This window comes from Natator depressus, chromosome 5 (assembly GCF_965152275.1).
Source record: "Natator depressus isolate rNatDep1 chromosome 5, rNatDep2.hap1, whole genome shotgun sequence".
NCBI classification, from domain to species: Eukaryota; Metazoa; Chordata; order Testudines; family Cheloniidae; genus Natator; species Natator depressus.
Genome location: NC_134238.1, coordinates 99,745,736 through 99,759,707, shown reverse-complemented (window position 1 = coordinate 99,759,707; position 13,972 = coordinate 99,745,736). Strand labels below are relative to the sequence as shown.

The 13,972-nt window shown below is 41.7% G+C and overlaps 1 long non-coding RNA gene across 1 annotated transcript in view; it reads left to right on the top strand.

Annotated features, from left to right (window-relative positions):
- The first annotated feature begins 3,685 nt into the window (after positions 1–3,685).
- The window catches only part of LOC141988248 (uncharacterized), a 54,082-nt gene continuing 43,795 nt past the window's right edge, over positions 3,686–13,972 (top strand). Inside the window, exon 1 of the long non-coding RNA XR_012639711.1 lies at positions 3,686–3,815. This is a non-coding gene — a long non-coding RNA (uncharacterized LOC141988248). The remainder of the gene's footprint in view (positions 3,816–13,972) is intronic.

Sequence of the window (13,972 nt, the reverse complement as noted above, 5' to 3'; positions counted from 1 at the left end):
TTATTAATTTTTCCATTCAAACAGATACTATGGACCTGGTCTTCATTTCAAATCAGCTGTATGTAGCTGAATGGAAAAATCAGGGCCACGGAGCCTTATTGGTATTACAGCTTTCAGTCTAAATGGGCTCAAACATGGAACTGTGTGGCAGTGATTCAAAATGAGGAATGCTAAACTACAAGAGAGGCCATGGTACTTAGAGAACTAGGGCCTGATCCAGTTCCCATGAAGTCACTGGGAGTCCATTGAACTTAAAGGAATTGAATTAAGCTCTTAGTTGAGGAGAAAGAAAACTGGATGGAATTCTCTCAACAAGTCTAGCTGCTTTACATTGCATACTTATTAGCCTCAGAAGACACTCATCTGATCTAATTTAGAATCCTGCTTTCCCAGCTTCTGCTTTTCTAAAAAGATGAGTACCATTTGTAATGCTTTGGATGCTGAATAGATTTTATTGTATTTCCAGCCAGAGAGGTATGAAGCTAAATGCTTTGCATCTGATGGGTGAAAGCATCATCCATATTCATATCTTTTAACTGGGTGCTCAACTGGGATTTGCAGAGATCTCCTGTTTGCAAGCACTTGAACTCTGGCAAAGGACGAATCCTGCAGAGAACAAACAGAGGCTGGCGTGGGGACTGGGAAAGAAACAAAGCAGAGAGAACTCATTTTGCTAGTTTATACACTTCTTTCTGGAGAATGGATACAGCCACATTTGAACCAACACCACCAGTCAAAAAATTAAAAAAAAAAAAAAAAAGTAAAAAAATCCCTCTATGAGCTTTATTCACCAAAATGATTCCTCTTGTGGCATGTACAGCTCAAATTAGAAACCAAGGAAGTACATAAATCGTAACGGAAGGGTGGTCTTGTCATTAAAGCACAGGACTAGGACACAAGAATTTTGGATTCTGTTCCCAGCTCTGCTACAGAATTGCTGAGAGCCTTTAGCCAGGTCTCTTTAGGGCTCGATTGTGATTTGGACTAAATACACATGAACGTGAATAAGAATCTCCTTCCTTATACCTTGGATCCAGGCATGCCCACTTCTCCCCCCCTGCTCTTAGTGGGGGAGTGAGAGGGTCAAGGAATGAGTGAAACTTTACCCTCACCCCTATCTCCCAGCTTGCTGGAGCCATAGGCCAACAGAAAATTACATACCAAGAGGAAGCAGAGAGGGGATTGTGCCTCAGAATGTTTTGTCATACTGCCTCAGAGGGCTAGAGTGTAACTTACACTCCTTCCCATGCTCAGGGCTGTGCCTAAAGACATGACCTAGCCCTCAGTCAGGCCAAGCTCCCACAGAATGCAGTGGGATCTCTAATTGCTCAGGCATTCTGAAAATCCGGCCCTTTATTTAGGTGTCTAAATTTAGGACAAAATTTAGACACTTGGTGTGACCAGGGTCCCAGTGGGGAGCCAGCTGAGGGAGAGGAATTATTTAAGCTCAGTACCAATGTGGACACAAGAACAAATGGATATAAACTGGTCATCGGGAAGTTTAGACTTGAAATTAGACAAAGGTTTCTAACCATCAGAGGAGTGAACTTTTGGAATAGCCTTCCAAGGGAAGCAGTGGGGGCAAAAGACCTATCTGGCTTTAAGATTAAACTCGATATGTTTATGGAGGAGATGGTATGATGGGATAACATGATTTTGGCAATTAGTTGATCTTTAAATATTCATGGTAAATAGGCCCAATGGCCTGTGATGGGATGTTAGATGCAGTGGGATCTTAGTTACTACAGAGAATTCTTTCCTGGGTATCTGGCTGGTGAATCTTGCCCATATGCTCAGGGTTCAGCTGATCGCCATATTTGGGGTCGGAAAGGAATTTTCCTCCAGGGCAGATCGGAAAAGGCCCCGGAGGTTTTTCACCTTCCTCTGTAGCATGAGGAATGGGTCACTTGCCGGAGGATTCTCTGCTCCTTGAAGTCTTTAAACCATGATTTGAGGACTTCAATAGCTCAGACATAGGTGAGAGGTTTATCGCAGGAGTGGGTGGGTGAGATTCTGTGGCCTGCATTGTGCAGGAGGTCAGACTAGATGATCATAATGGTCCCTTCTGACCTTAAGATCGATGAATCTATTCAATTAGGGTGAACAGCAAAGAATGGGGCAGACAAACTCCAAAGATGGTGGATAATTCAATAGTTAGATTTACCAACCCAGCATAAAACAGCTTCTTTATTACCTCACTGGTTTTCCAAAAACAAACAACACAGTTCCCTCAAAGCAACCCAGCCTCAGACCTCCATCCAGGTACCCAAGTCAAATATGATGAAGATTCCTGAATATCTTACTTCATCATATAAAATAAAAGGTTCTACCAATCCCAAAGGATCGGACACATTACCTCCCAGGTTAATGAATATTCCATATCTTACCCAAATACATGCATACAGCCAATTATTATCATCTAAACTAAAATTTATTAAAAACTAAAGAGTATAGTTAAAAGATCAATATACATACAGACATGAGTTAAATTCTTGAGGTTCAGATACATAGCAGAGATGGTGAGCTTTGTAGCTGCAAGGAGTTATTTCAGAAATAGTTCACAAGTTATTGTCCAATGTCATTGCAGGGTGTTCCAATTTAGGACTAGGATTTTAGTCCTTATTGCTTATGTTTCCCTGTATGAAGCCTCAAGCAGATCTGAGATGACAGAATCAGGACCCAACGGTCTTTTATAGTTTTCTAGCATCCACTTGACCACACAGTCCTGGGTAAACAATAGGCTTTTGATGTAACCTTCTGTTTTCTAAACACCACCAGTAATTAGTTACACAAATTAACATAGGGCAATTTATCCATTAGGCAGTCTATTACAAACTTTAAAGAGACATATAGACAAGGACATTACTTCACCCAAGATTCATCTAAATGTTAATATTCCCTTTTGATCGCTGAATTAGTAGCTATAGTGACAGACAGGAACTGTTTACATGGGTAGCATTTAAGATACACACAATGACTATTACGTCTAACAATATAGGTTTGCATTTCAAAGTTCTAGCCTATTTAGCATGAATGGCCCTAATTACCATTCACATGCCTTTCTAACATGACTTTCAAAATTTAGATTTATCAACCCAGCATAAAACAGCTTCTTTATTATCTCACTGGTTTTCCAAAAACGAACTTTAAAGGTGGGCTTTGGGTCATTCAGCCTGCAAGCCATTTAACCCTTTCTGGCCATGAGTTATATTTTGTATAAGATTTGCTGCAATTACATAGCATTGGTAGCAACAATTGTTCGCATGGTCATACTTCAATTAGACAACATCACACTTGGGTGTCTTAAACTACTGTGCCACAATTTCCCCATGTGTAAGAGGGAAACAATACTGTGGGGAACTGTAAGTTTCTGATTTATTTTTATGAACATTGTGTGACTCAGTTTTCCCCTCTCACCTTATATTGCTGCCCACTGAGCATGAAGGGGTTAATTTCTTTCTTGGAACAGATCAAGCAATGCAGTGTCTTGGGGAAATCACCTAAGCATGGATGAAATTACAGGAATTAAAATCCTAGGAGAGAGAGAGAGAGAGAGTGTGTGGTAATTAATGCAAATCCCTAGACAGGTAAGCAAGTCTGCAGATGTACCACATCTGAGGTTCCGTTTTGACTGGCTTCAAGAGGCCAGCAAACAACAAACTGAGAATTGCATAAAGAACCCAGCCTGATACAGAGGAGCAGCCACTGCCACTTGATCCAAGAACTGAGCGAGCCTGTATCCAGGAGGGACAGACTCTGCTGAAAGGATTTTTGGAGGACTTTGAAACATATCTACCTTCTGCACAGAGATGCTGGTAAGAGGGGCATGCATAGAAGTGGTTTTGTTTTCAAGATAAGTTCTCTGTAATGCTTTTGTTCAGAATAAATACGGTGCTTTCTGAAGGCTGGCAGGTCACTGGTAAGCACTGTCATTGCTCCAGAGAGCTGCACAGCAGGTACTGAACTAAAAACTTAGACTTCCAAAGGTGATGACAGGTAGTGGCAAGAGGAATTGCAGCCTAAATCCCCAGTCTAGGGGGAGAGGAATATAGGTTCTTGCCCCACAAGGGGTGACAGCTAGAGGCCTGAAATCTGAGTGGGGATGTCTTCAAGGAGTGCATGAAGGCATCAGAGGTACCGTTACCTGGGATCTGTGAAACGCTATTTGAGCCAGCCTGTGATGTGTATGCTCATATTTATAAAGTGTTGTGGGATCCTAAATTATGCCTAATTATTTTGATATTATACTATGCTCCTAAACAAATTAAGCACATTCACTGTCATTTAATCTGTTTCTGGGTGGGCTGAGGCAACTTTTCTTTAATGCAAATAGTTTACTGTTAAAGGGCAATGTTTCTCTGACTCCTACTAGTGATTTGGTCTAGCTGACCAAACCATTGAGCTTTATGTATTCAGCTTGGGCTCCTATTATCCCCTTCCGTAGAAACCCTGCAGGAGGAGTGAGACTTCACAGGAAACTCCATGTATGGGGTTTCCACTGCATTATCCTCCCAAGGGAGAAGGGTGTGCAAATATGACTGGTGGCATGGTCCTCTAGCTACACAGATGCCCGAGTTCTGCTGGCAACTTCTTTTCCATCCCTGCCTATACTAAGGCACCTGCATGCAGAGCCAGTGCCTGTGTCATGCCCTTTATTCCCCCAGTAGCATGTTTCCACACTTCATACTGGCAGCAGGTCTCCTTCCCTTCCAGTCCTTCTCCATTGGGAGACCAGCTGTGGCTCTGAAGTAACTACTGCTGAAGGCAGCAGTTAAGGATTTTCTGCTCTGATCAACATTAACTTCCAGTGGGTTTTCTGCTGCAAACAGTGCAGATTTTCTAGAGGATAATGCTGGCACTCACGCACAGGGGCTTGGGGGAACAATTCTACCTCAGCTTCACTTCCTCCTTCTGAATTTACCAGCATCATTTGACCAGTACCTGTGCTTCCTCCCCTACCTCTCCTCTCCATGAAGGGGATGACTTGGCCCAGTATAGACAAAAGGGAATTTGAATGTCAGCTGACACACCACAGATAATTGCCTAGCATGCCAATTCTTTCATCATTTCAAGAATGAAGAGAGAGCAGGAGGGAGGGAGGGATCAAAAGGACAATGAAAAATGTAAAGGAGTACTTGTGGCACCTTAGAGACTAACCAATTTGAGCATAAGCTTTTGTGAGCTACAGCTCACTTCATCGGATGAAACTGTAGCTTCTAGGTAGTATTTCACATGTGATTTGCAAGTGTCTGTCAACTGTGTGGAAAAAGCCAAACAGATCCATTTTTCCAAGCACACATCATCTGTCCTTTGTTAGCCTTTTATCAAACTTTAATGCAAGTTAACAATCCCACAAGTTCACAGAGTGTCATTTTTAACAATACATCCCAGTCATCTGAGACCTAAACAGCTTCCTGGGAATTCACAGCCTTTGTTAAGATGAAGAAAACACGAGTATCTGCATTGGCAGCAGGAGATGCTGTTCAATATGAGGCCACTCAAACAATAAAAACAGTATGTTTAAGTAACATTCAAGTTGCTGCTGGCACCAGATAGCCAGAGCAAGGAACTCTATACACTGTTAATGTGTTGCTATTGATTCTCCATTTTGGAGCTAGAGATTAGTGCACATGACATCATCCACTGAGCTCCAGCCTTAGACGCAAGTAACAATTTGAATTAAGGGCAGAATTCACCTTTGTCTTTGAATTTCCTTGCTCTTGATAGGTTTCAGAGTAACAGCCGTGTTAGTCTGTATTCGCAAGAAGAAAAGGAGTACTTGTGGCACCTTAGAGACTAACCAATTTATTTGAGCTTACAGCTCACGAAAGCTTATGCTCAAATAAATTGGTTAGTCTCTAAGGTGCCACAAGTACTCCTTTTCTTCTTGCTCTTGACGACAGCTTTAAGGTTACTTAGCCAACAGATTAATTTCCCTTCCCTTTATTTGAAGTGTGAAGGAAACTAAGCACATCTAGTGCTCTCGCTGGTTAGCTTGCTGCTGAACTACCTCTCAGCCATGGAGGGGATACACAGAGAAGGCTCGACTGTGCAATCTTTACTGTGCACAGTAGAGCTGCTTGGAATATTTTTGACCAGGCCTTTTTTGTTTGGTCTAAATATGCTGTTTTATCCAAGCCTAAACAATTCACAGTGTTGACAGAGTTTTCAGTGGGAAGGTTTCTGAGGCCTAGGGTTGACTCTCCAGTCACTGAGAGACCTGAATCAATAGCAACATTGCTTCCATCCTTTCCCTCTCACTCTGATCTGCAGGGCAGTGTAGCAGCAGGACCATGGTCTCTCACCTTAACTTCACCTTTCTCAATTACTTGCTTCCTGCCAACCAATACCTGCTCAAAAGGGATTTCTGTTGTTATCTGTCCTAAGTATCAGAGTGGTAGGCGTGTTAGTCTGTGTCAGCAAAAAGGAAGAGGAGTCCTTGTGGCACCTTAGAGACTAACAAATTTATTTGAGCATAAGCTTTCGTGAGCTACAGCTCACTTCATTGGATGCATCGGATGTACTAAGTTGACTTTTAAAATTTCAGAAAGGATCCCAATTTTTTTTTTAAGTCCCGGATAATTTGCAGAGCAGAGCATAAACTAGCTAAGCATGGCTTACTGATGCACTTGTGTAAATAAGTTCCTCCGTGTGCACATCTGAGTGGATTTTTAAACATCCTTTGTAGTCTTTTTTAAAGAAATGTCAGCAGAGCATGCACCTTGCATGCGAAATGAGAGCAGACCTGATCTGAGCTATACATTAATGATCTGCAAATTTTAATTTTAAAAGCAAAGGCTGTTTCTGAGCAATGCAAAACAACCTCTAAAAATAAGCACAAAAAATGTATCTTTAGCACCAAAATATCTTCAAAGACAGTTAAATTTTGGATTAAAAAACAAACAAACCCCACAATTTCATCCAAGCTGATCCACCTTTTCAGGCCAAAGCACTTTCACATCATCTAAAGTTTGGGGGCGGGGTGGGGAGAGGAAAAAGTATTTAATTAAAATGATTGTTAAAGATGAATCACCAGGCAACACATTTTTGATTACCTTATTTCCCCAGAATGAGCAGAAGCATCCATTCGATTGGCCCCTTCTGTGAACTGATCGTTCGTTCTAGTCACTGATTGCCCCTGTCAACAATCATGTTGCTGGCATTGCTCCTTGCTCTAGACTGCTGCAACATTAATATTTCATGGAATAGTAATAAAGCAGAGCCAAACGCTGGCTTCTCTAGATGATTAGGAAAGTATTACATTAAATGGATCTGATGCTTAGAGGGAAGCTGATAAACACAGCTAATTCTCTCAGCAGCATTACACTGGGTGTGTATGTAATGAATTTATTGCACAACTGACTTTTTTATTTCTTCTATTTTTCCCTCCCTACCATGTGGGATTTTTTTTTTTTAAGTTCATCAGTTTTATTCATACATTAAGGCACTCGTGTGTTCTAAACTGGCTGCTTGCCCATTTTTTCTGACATTTTGGACTTGTAACATCTTAATCCAAAATCATTATAGTAATTAATAGGAATAGGAGAATATAGAACAGGCTCTTTCCTGGAGGTTTCTCTTTGGGTTTCAAGTGCTAAATAAGGCTATACTAATTGAGGGCCAGATTGTTGCATGTTTGCAATGGGAAGGTGTGTGTGTGTATGGAGAGGAGGCAAAAAAGCTGCTCCACACTTGTGCAACCCATGCAAAAGCTAAGGGCAAGCCAAGTTCTTGTACTCAGTATCCTCAAATCTAAGATCAAACAAGAGACAGTCTCAGACTTCAGATCATTCAACTTTAAATGCTCATAAAACTACTGAACCAATTTTCTCCAAATTTGGCTTGTTTTGTAAATCTCCGGTGAGGCATAATCAAGGCAAGACTGCAGACTGAAAGTACTGCACTGTCATGTAGTATGTTCAAGTTTGTGTAAGAAATGCTAGCTCATGTGTGTTGTACATATTAACTGACAAATTTTTGTTCATTTATAATACTATAGGAGAGGCATAAGCACAGAGCCATCCCTTGGGTACAGCAAATCGGGGTGACCACTCCGGGCCCCGCACTTTCGGGGGTCTTGCAGGCCGGTGTGATTGGGTGGCGCAATCAGTCCCGGAAGTGACGTATTCATCACTTCCGCCCTGGGCCCGGCACCCCCTTGGGATGGCCCTGCATAAGCACAAGGGAACTTTCAATCTTTACTCTGAGTACTCCCGAGTTCTTGATTTTTCAACCTTAAATGTTGCACATGTAATAATCCTCCCTGCCCCCGCGATGCCCCTGTCCCCCAGAGTTAAATACAAATTTGTTGTTATGGAAAGGAAGAACCTTGTAAGCTAGTGCATGACCCTGGTGAACTTTCTCCAGCAGAGATGACCGAGTTACTAATGTTTATACAGAATGACATGGTTTTCTATATTCAAACCTCTGCTAGTGTTCTCCTGTGGTTTTACAGCCTAACATTAGTTATTCAAGCTCACTTTGCCTCTGAAGTTATAGGCAGAATAGAGTAGCACTAGACATCTCATGTCATCTTAAAAATTGTAACTTTAAAACCTCATCAAAGGAGGATGAACAGATGTATGGTAGATTGCTGAGATAGGAGTTTCAGCATGTCTAAGGCCAGTGGAAAATTGTGTACACAAATTAAGACATCTTTTGGGGCCTCAACATTTTACAGTTTGAGGGAATCTAAGACATCATCAACACCTTTCTAGCCAAGGCTACTAAAAGGTGGAAAAGAAGTGGGGTACACCACATAGGAAATGTGGGTTCCTTTAAAGCCTCACAAATTATCAGGAAATGTGAGAAACCCTATTAAAATTTCCAAAAGGTGAGGGATCGGGAGTGCTCCCCTACTGCTCTGACATCACTGGCAACGAAGGACTTCTTTTAGGCTGTTAACACCCCTCTGTCATGGCTGCCATGGGGAAGGAAGCCTCCTTCCCCCTGGCAGCCATGAGAAAGGGGTCCTTCCCCATGGCAGCCATGAGAAAGGGGTGTTAATGCTTAAAAGAAGTCCTTCGTTGCCAGTGGTGTCAGAGCAGTAGATGGATAGAACTGGGGAAAGGACAAGGAAAGGGGACTGGGGGAAAACAAAGCAAGTGTCATGTAGATATGGATAAAGGGCCCCCCAAGATTTGCTACTTTTCCCCAGGCAAAGAAATTTTCTCAGTGGCTGTTACAGAAATCAGCTTCCCTACACACATCAATGCATAATCAATCAATGTACAGTCAGTGAACAGTGAGATTAGTTCACAAATTCAGTGAAAACAGTCCTATGGAAAGCGTTAGACAAACTTTAGCCTTAGGAAAGGTATAATTAAGAATAAATGAAATCATTAAAATGCAAATATTAAGATAAAAGGTTAGATCAATCATCCCCCCTTCTTTTGACTACTTTGATGTTCAGGCAGGAGCACTAATAGAGCAGCTGGGGATTTTCCTTGCATTTACTTCAACAGAACTATGCTGATTTACAGCACTTGAGGATCTGGTCCCTTAGCATTATTGTGGACAATTCAATGAAAACTTCTGCTCATGGCAATCAAAAATGTAAACAAGATATTTTAAGAAAGGGAAAGAGTGAGTAGTGATGACATCTTTATCTAGTGATACCACAGTACTGCCAACTCTCATGGTTTTATTGAGAATCTGGCAATATTTGGCATTTGGTTTTGAAAGAGAGAGGTTGCATAAGAATCCCAGCTTTCATTTTAAAAAAAGTGAACTTCTAGCCTCATGATTGCGGAAAAGGCATGGAGTGAATGCACCCTAAAGGTTAAAAAACAACACACAAAACAACCCACAGTAGGCATATAAAAGAACCTAACATTTGAAAACAAAAAAACCCACCAATTGCATGATTTTGGGGGCCTGACATTACTTTTGAATGCTTCAAGTTTGCAATGCTGACTGATGTTGTCCATACTGTTGTGTGACTAGCAGAACTGGGGAAAGAGGCTCAGGCTTCAGGAGTGACGTGGTTTGGTGTGGCTACAGTGATGCAGGATGCAAGCTGGCCTAGGTTGCTACTAGATAAGTGTGGCCTCTCAGAACGCCCGAGTGGCTTCTATGCATGTTCAATAAAGATCTCTTTCCTACAGCTGTCTGCCTGCTGCATCGCTTATTACTAATAAAGCAAACCCCTCTCCCTGCAGAGTTTGAAGGGAAAGTCTGTAGTGATTTTTTTTTTCTGAATGTATTGTTTGAGGGATTTTTGGTTGGTTGGTTTTTTGGAGTGGGAGAGCAGGAGAAATGGTACTTGTTTCTAGACATATTTTACTTGTTTCTAGACATATTTTACTTGTTTCTAATGGCCTTCTGTTGGAACCGCTTTCTTCCCACGCAGTCCAGGAACTGACTGCCTGGATTTAGGCACTGAGATAATGGTAATTAGCAGTGTGCATTATGAGTTTTTGTGGTTCCTTGTGTGCAACAAAGCTATTTTATGTGTATTTTTGTATTATTGTTTTTACTGCCAATAAAGCCACTGTGACAAAGTTCCTCCTCTGCCTTGGTGGGTCCTGTGCTTATTGGCAGATTTTCTCGCCTCAGAGGTTCACGGCAGCCCTCAGTTTGGCCACTTTCGTGGCTCAAATCTGCCGTTCACTCAGTTAGCCTCATCACTGGCCAGCATGGGGAAAGGAAGAAGAACAATCCCCGCAGTCTCTGCTGATCCACCTAGTGGATCGGGGAACAGGCCAGAGACCTTCCCCACTGGTGGAACCCACAGTCCAGTTCAACTCCTCCGGTATCAAGTAGGGAGTTGGAGGGATGGGGGGAACCCGGGTCCGCCCTCTACTCCGGGTTCCAGCCCAGGGCCCTGTAGATTGCAGCTGTCTACAGTGGCTCCTGTAACAGCTGCATGACAGCTACAACTGCCTGGGCTATTTACCCATGGCCTCCTCCCAACACCTTCTTTATTCTCACCACAGGACCTTCCTCCTGATGTCTGATAATGCTTGTACTTCTCAGTCTTCCAGTAGTATGCCTTCTCACTCTCAACTTCTTGCTCCCAGCTCCTCGCACGCACCACAAACTGAAGTGAGCTCCTTTTTAAACCCAGGTGCCCTGATTAGCCTGCCTTAATTGATTCTAGCAGCTTCTTGATGGGCTGCAGGTGGTCTAATCAGCCTGTCCGCCTTAATTGTTTCCAGAAAGTTCCTGATTGTTCTGGAACCTTCCCTGTTACCTTACCCAGGGAAAAGGGACCTACTTAACCTGGGGCTAATATATCTGCCTTCTATCACTGTCCTGTAGCCATCTGGCCCGACCCTGTCACACCATTTATTAAAATTCAAAAATAAACAGGAAAGGGGAAGATGGTATGTCCTCCCTTTGAATACTATAGTCAGTCTTAGAATCACCCTATTTAAAAAAAGGATAACAGCAGAAAAGGAAAGGTCCAGAGAAGAGCAATGAAAATAGAGTCCCAGAAAGACTTGTGTGAGCAGAGATTAAAAAGATTAGGATTAGTTCGTTTAGAGAGGAAAAAACGAGAGGTGACAAAATAGAAAATATAAATTAATGAATGATTTTGAGAAGGCCAGCAGGATGCACCTACTTAATGCTCTGAAAGTGGACCCAGGGTCAACCAATGAAATCAAAAGGCAACAAATTAAAAAGTGATAAAAGGACTATACAAAAATGCATAATTAATCTCTAGAACTCACTACCACAAGGTATAATTGAGTTTAGTAGAATTCAAGAGAGTTTTTGAATTTATATGAATAAGTGAGAACATCCGCAGTTACACTAGGTAAGATAAAAATGTACATACTTATAGTTCAGAATATAAGATAGCCACTACCTGCCTGGAGTTAGGAAGAAAATTTCCCCAATAAGATTGTTATTGCATATTTGTTTATTATAGGGACTTCCTCTTAAGCATCTGATACTGACCACAGTAAGGAGTTTGGACTCCACACATTATTGGTCTGATCTAGTATCACAACCCCTATGTTACTATGTTCCTAAAATTTTAAATAGCATTTGACGTGTTTTTTAAAGTTACTAATTTACATTTTCTTTATTGGCTTCACCTTTGTGTCCTTACACTATACTAGCTATTGCAGGTCAATGCTTTGTCCTGCAAGAAAGAAGGGCAGATGGAGAAGAACAAAGCATCAGACCTTCCAGAGTCAGGTACCGTGTCTTTAATTCTGATAAAGTGAGTTCCCCAAGGAATGAGTCCAAGAGGGCCCTAAATGGCAAAATGCTTCTGGCTTGTAGTTCAGTTAAGTGGCAAAGATGGACAGTACGAAAAGAATAAGATTGCTGTGGAGGTGGAAACAATAAGACAGTTATGGCCTTTCAGAAATACAAACAGAAAGTACATAGGCACGAAGGGAGCCATGTAAAACATAATTTATGTTTATAAAGTGTCCTTCATCTTCTTCAGCACTACATAAACCTCCAGATGCAGCAAATCCTGGAATCTCTCTCTCTCTCTCTGTGTGTGTGAGTGAGAGAGAGAAATACTGGGTAAAGGTGGACACATTTTTTGTTCTGTTACAGAAGATAAGTACAAATTTAAAAGCCTTGGAAGCCAAGACGGATCAGCTAGCTGTGGAAGTCCAAGACGGAATCTGGCCCATTAATTCTGTTTTGTGCCACATGGCTTTACTGAGCAGTGGAATATTCTCCTTAGTAGAGGGAATCCTAGGTTGGTATCCAGCAGCCAGTCCAATCTCCTATAAATCCCTTCTTCTGATTCTTGGCATAAGGTTCATGGCTAGAGAGGAGGAGACAGGGCCAGGGCTCCTCTTCACCTGGCTGATCCCAGGCTGCCTTCCGTGGACTACTGGCATCCAGTGTAAGTCAATATCTTGTATTGAAGACTGGACTGGTGACCAGGCCATTGCCCACTGGGACCAGAATCAGAAAATCATGAAAGTCACTACCTTTGTCCAGACTTCCAGACTTGCACTGTCAGCAACTTGAAAGATCTGGAAGATCTGAACCATAAGTTTGAACTGAGTTCATTGAGAAGAAATGTGAACACCACACATGAAGTATAGGCCCAAGCTATGAGACAAATCAGGTACAACGATAAATTGTACCTGACTGTAAATTGTACCAATTAGGAAAAGAATGTTTACATAATCATAATGAGTTATTAGAGAAACAAGCCTTGAAGCATTCTCATTCTTCTAGCTATATGTCTATACTGTGCAAAACTTTATGGCGTCTGGGCACCATCGTTCCTGATGTAGAAGGGGATCCCTGATGTTTGAGCAGAAGCTAACAGAAAACTTGAATGCAGACTCCCACTCATCATAAGTTAATTCTGTCAGCTCTATCAGTCGTAAAAGAAAGAACAATGATTTTAAATCTGGCTGAAACGGGGGGGGCAGGATTTAATGGCTGCCTACAGTTCTGGGATAAAAAGGCCAAAAAAGCATTATCTTCCCCAATTTGGGGTCAGCAGCTCAGATCAAGAGGAGAGAATTCTAGTCCATTTAGAAAAAGCGTTCAAGGACCTGAATCACAGATGTAGTACTTCTGTACCTGGCTAAGCTTCACATAAGATATGACGCAAAATCGTTAGGGCCTGATTCTCCTCACATCCCCACTTTACATACCATTGACTTACTTAGAGTTACTCCTGATATACTTCACTACTAAGAGAATTAAGATTTTTAGTCTTTTGGGCTAATGAAATCAACTGAAGTGTTGCTGGGTAAAACTGTAGTAAAGAAACAATGCAGAAGAAAGGCTGAACCCATAATTATGGATGTTTATTCATAAGCTATATTTAACTTGTTTAACTTTCATTAATCAGGAGTTGGGGAAATTACAATTCTGTTGTAGAAGGACACAAGGCAGTTAAATCTTAGTATTTTCTCCTCCCCCTCCCTTGCATATGTATTTGCATATACAATTTGATTTGGTCTGAACAATGTGTGTTACTGACACAGGAGGCGGAAATTAATAAATGAGAATGTTTTCAGAGAAGATTTTTAGCAGG